The following is a 5,136-nucleotide window of genomic DNA, read 5'->3' on the forward strand; positions in this document are numbered from 1 at the left end:
GTCTCTGTACTTATTGATTACTGAGAATGGTATTGAAATTTGTCTATAATTATGACTCTGTCTATATCTTTTGCAACTCTATTCATTTTTTGCTCCATGTATTTTGAGTTTCTGTTAGCCAGTACATAAATAATGAGTACAGTTATACTTTCTTAAGGACTTGAACCTTTTACCATTATGGAATAATCCTCTTTATAATATTCTTTACTATAAAATCTGTCTTTTATTGGCTTGGTGCCCATAGCACAGTGGTTAGGGTGTTGGCCACATGCACTGCAGCTGGTGGGTTCAAACCCAGCCCAGGCCTACTAAGCAACATGACAACAACAACAAAAAAATAGCCGGACATCGTAGTGGGCAACTATAGTCCCAACTATTCAGGAGGTTGAAGCAAGAGAATCGCTTAAGCCCAAGAGTTGGAGGTTGCTGTGAGCTGTGATGCAATATTACTCTACCAAAGAAGACATAGTGAAACTCTGTCTCAAAAAAATAAATAAAATAAAATAAAATAAAATCTGTCTTATATTAATATGATCATTCAAGTTGTATTTGTATTAGTTACAGGGCATGTATTTGTCCATCCTTTTAATTTTCAGCCTATTTTTATCTTTACATTTAAAGTATACAGTTAGGCCTTGCTTTTTACAGTCTTTTGTTTATTTGTTTGTTTGTTTTTTGGCCGGGGCTGGGTTTGAACCCGCCACCTCCGGTATATGGAGCCCATGCCCTACTCCTTTGAGCCACAGGCGCCACCCAAGTCCTTGCTTTTTAATTCATTCATGTAATCTCTGTATTCTTATAAATATTCTTGAGTTTTGTTCTGGTGCTCAGTTTGGATCTTGTTTTTAAACTTTGTCAGAAGAATCTCAGCAGCATTTAGTACGGTTAATATCCGCCCACCCCCACCTCCGTAAATGCTGCAAGACTGATGTCCTGTGAATTATGAGGTTTTCCCTTCTAGCTGCTGGAAATAGGCACTATTTCTGGCCCTGTGTGAGTTCTGATTACTGTTTTCTTTCATTCCTTCGGAGAACAATTTTCCCCAGGTTTGGGTGCTTTCCTCACACACATGCCCTCATCAGCACTCTGCTGAACACTACAGGACCAGGAGGGTTGTCTGCAGAGCCCCGGACTCCTCTGTCTGAACAGCTTTCTATTCTCTGGTACTCTGCTCTGTGATCCTCCTCCACTCCTGAGATCACTAGACTTTTTTTCCTGGGTTCCCTGTTCTTGTGCTATGACCTGGAAACTTTCGCTAGGTGGCTAGCTGGGCAATTGTAGGTCTCACCTTCCTTGGTTTTCATCTCCCAGTCATCCTTATTTTTGTGATTTCTAATGTCTGGAGCATAGTTTCATACAATTCATCTGGTCTTTTAGTTCTTTCAGGCAGAAGAAGAAATCTAATCCCTATTACTCTAGCTGAAGTGGGTTTTCAGGGTCACTTGTGAAATACAAGTAATTTTATGTCCGTCCCTTGCTCCAAATCTTCAGCTAACTTCTCTTCAAATATTCCTTACCGATGTCTTCAGGATGCTACGTGCTCCAACCAGCGCTTACCTTTCAGAGCTTTCTACTATCCTCACCCACTAGACTCTCAACGTTCATCTTGCTTTTTTCCCAATATGCCAAGCTTGTTGCCACCTCCAGGTGCCAGATCTAGCAGAGCTCTCCAGCTGGGCACTTTCCCCCAGACATTCCAGTAGCTGACTCCTCTGGACTCAGATGTCAACTCAGATACGACCTCTCCAGCAGGGTCATCCTACGTAAAATAGCTATGTGTGTCTTCTTTGCTATATTTCCCTATACTGCTTAATTTTTCTAATGAGCCTTTATCCCTGACATTATATTCTATAATTATTACCTATTAAACTTGCTTACTGTCTGTTTCCCCTAGAAAATAAACTTTGACTTTGTCATCATATTCCCTGCTCTCTCCCCAGAGCTGACAACATGGCCTGGCACTTAGTAGATGCTCATCACATATCCATTGAATGGACGGGTGGATGGAGACAGCCTCAAAGTTAAAGGGCAGCAGAGGGTCCCTCACAGGAACTTAGACACTAGTTCACATTTTGGACGGCACCTGTGTCATCAGCTAGTAGCAGGTGGCTGGAGAAAGAAATGTGTTTTTGTAGGAAAGGGGAGTTAAATAATTGCTGCCTTCTTCTTGCCCTTTCTGAATTAAAAGGAAATCCACAGTCCAGAAATCAGAAGCCGGGAGTGTTGAGGATTTGCTCTGATGACCTCCAACCTCTGATTTTGTTTCTTTTCTTGTTGCTTCAGCTGTTGTTTTTCTTTCCTTTCATCTGAAAAGATCCTCCATGTGGTTTGGAAAGCAGGTTCTTTTAATTCTTATAGGGCCGCGCTCGCTTCGGCAGCACATATACCAAAATTGGAACTATACAGGGAAGATTAGCATGGCCCCTGCACAAGGATGACACGCAAATTCATGAAGCATTCCATATTTTTAAATTGTTTTAGATATGTGATTATGAATTTATTAAATTTATTTATGTACAATTAAAGCTTTTTTTTTTAAATCTTGGAGTGATTAACTCAGAAGGAAAACTTTCTCATTTGCATCTACAATACAGCAATACAGCTTAGACTAAGAAATCAATGTTTTTATTTTATGTCATTGTTTTTGTTTGTCAGTTATTGAAGGCTTGACTTTGTAGACTACTCCATTATCTCATTCGATTCACATACAAGCCTGTACAGTATTATAAGAATCTTTATTTTGCATATTAGGAAACTAAAATGTGAAAGATTAATAAATTTATTTAAGTTTGTTCAAAAAAAATTGTTATAAGGCCACTTGCTTTTGCTCTGTATAGCTCAAAACCCCATCACTTTATAGAGCCTGACACAAATTTTTCACTTTATAAGGCATAAGTCTTCAACTGTGGAGAACACATCCTCTCAAACCTCTGTGCCATCTTTCAAAGTCACCTTTGGGAACATATTTTTTTCTCCACTAATACATCTATCACATGGACCTACAATTTGGCTGAAGTCACCCTTTCACTTGAGCTTATTATTAAGATGCCAAGCCTCCCTAAAGATAGCATGCTATACACCTACACCCTATTTTTAAAATACTAAATTGCTTCTAAGATTTTTATCATTTCATGCCTTAGATTTAAGTCCCTTAGTATCTTGAGTCAATTCTTGTAAAGGGTGAAAGGTGTGGGTCAAGTTACATGGGGTTATCCAGTTCTCCGAGCACCGTTTGTTGAATAGGGATTCTTTTCCCCACTGCATGCTTTTGTTTGGTTTATCAAAGATCAGATGGCAAGTAAATTGGTTTCATCTCTTGGTTTTCTATTCTGTTCCATATGTCTATGTCTCTATTTTTGTGCCAATACCATCCTGTTTTAATTACTGTGGATTTGCAATATAGCCTGACGATCATATTACAAAGTCATTGATACCTCTGACTTTGTTTTTATTACTAAGAATAGCCTTAGTTGTATGGAGTCTTTTCTGGTTCCACACAAAACAAAGTACTATTTTTTGCAGTTCTTCAAAATATGATGTTGGTATTTTAATGAAGATTTTATTGAATCTGTAGATTGCTTTTTGACAATGTTGATTCTTCCCAGATAAGAGCATAGTATGTTTTTCAATTTGTTAGTGTCTTCTTTGATTTCTTTTCTTAGGCTTTAATAATTCTTTCACCTATTTTGTTAGGTATATCCCTAAGTATTTCATTTTCTTTGAACCTACTGTGAAGGGAATTGTGTCCTTGATTTGCTTCTCGACTTGGTTGTTATTGGTGAACAAAAAGGCTATGATTTGTGGACACTGATTTTATACCTTGAGACATTACTGTATTTCTTGATGACTTCTAGAAGTTTTGGAAAATTCTTGATAATGTTGGACTGAGGAAAGACAAAGACTTCAGCGACCATCACAACAACATCAAAAATTAACAAATAGGACTGAAAAGCTTCTGCACAGCTAAGGACACTACAATTAAAGCAGAAATTCAACCTTCAGAATGGGAAAAGATATTTTCAGGATATAAATCTAACAAAGGATTGATAACTAGAATCTAAAGAGAATTCAAATTAATCAACAGAAAAAGAGTAAACAATCCTAACCACCTCTAGGGAAAAGATTTGAACAGAATCTTCTCTGACAAAGACAGATCAATGGCTAACCAACATTTGAAAAAATGCTCATCATCCCTAATCATCAGAGAAATGCAAATCAAAACCACACTGTGATATTACCCCAGCGAGAACAGCCCACATCACAAAGTCTCAAGGCTGCAGATGCTGGCATGGGTGAATGTGGAGAGAAAAGGGAACACTTTCATGCTGCTGGTAGGACTGCAAACTAATACAACCTTTTTGGAAGGAAGTATGGAGAATCCTCAAATAACTCAAATTAGACCTCACATTTGATCCTGCAATCCCATTACTAGGCATCTACCCAGAAGGAAAAAAAAAATTTTTTTTATCATAAGGACATTTGCACTAGACTGTTTATTGCAGCTCAATTTACAATTACCAAAATGTGAAACAACCTAAATGCCCACCAACCCAGGAATGGATTAACAAGCTGTGGTATATGTATACCATGGAATACTATTAAGCCATTAGAAAGATGGAGACTTTACATCTTTTGTATTAACCTGGATGGAGGTGGAACACATTCCTCTTAGTAAAGCATCACAAAAATGGAGAAACAAGAATCCAATATACCTAATTCTAATACGAATGCAGTAGATGATCTAATGCAAAGTGGGAGGAAGGAGAATGAGACATCAGGGAGATGGGAGAAGGGGGGGGTGAGAGTCACAGTGTATAGCATACCTCTTGGGGGCGGGACACAACTATAAGAGGGATTTTACCTAACAAACACAATCAGTGTAACTTAATTCTTTGTACTCTCAATGAATCCCAAACCACAAAAAATAAAGAAATACTCGAATAAATAAATAAGAAAATAAATAATGAAAAAAAAATCCTAAATTGCTAAGTTGCCATTAGACATGATGCACTGGGTATTCTTGATTGAATTTTAAGTATAAAAATTTATCTTCTAGATGGAAGCAATTTTGCTAGGAAGTGAACATATGGATTTGTATGTATCTCTCATTTATAAATATAAACATATATATATATG

The 5,136-nt window shown here is 37.5% G+C and overlaps 1 non-coding gene across 1 annotated transcript; it reads left to right on the plus strand.

Annotated features, from left to right (window-relative positions):
• The first annotated feature begins 2,362 nt into the window (after positions 1-2,362).
• Positions 2,363-2,469, plus strand: LOC111723956. Its single transcript, XR_002772357.1, has one exon. It is a non-coding gene; the product is annotated as a U6 spliceosomal RNA (small nuclear RNA).
• The last annotated feature ends 2,667 nt before the right edge of the window (positions 2,470-5,136 follow it).

Source organism: Otolemur garnettii, unplaced genomic scaffold, assembly GCF_000181295.1.
Source record: "Otolemur garnettii isolate 467f Iridium unplaced genomic scaffold, OtoGar3 scaffold00017, whole genome shotgun sequence".
NCBI classification, from domain to species: domain Eukaryota; kingdom Metazoa; phylum Chordata; class Mammalia; order Primates; family Galagidae; genus Otolemur; species Otolemur garnettii.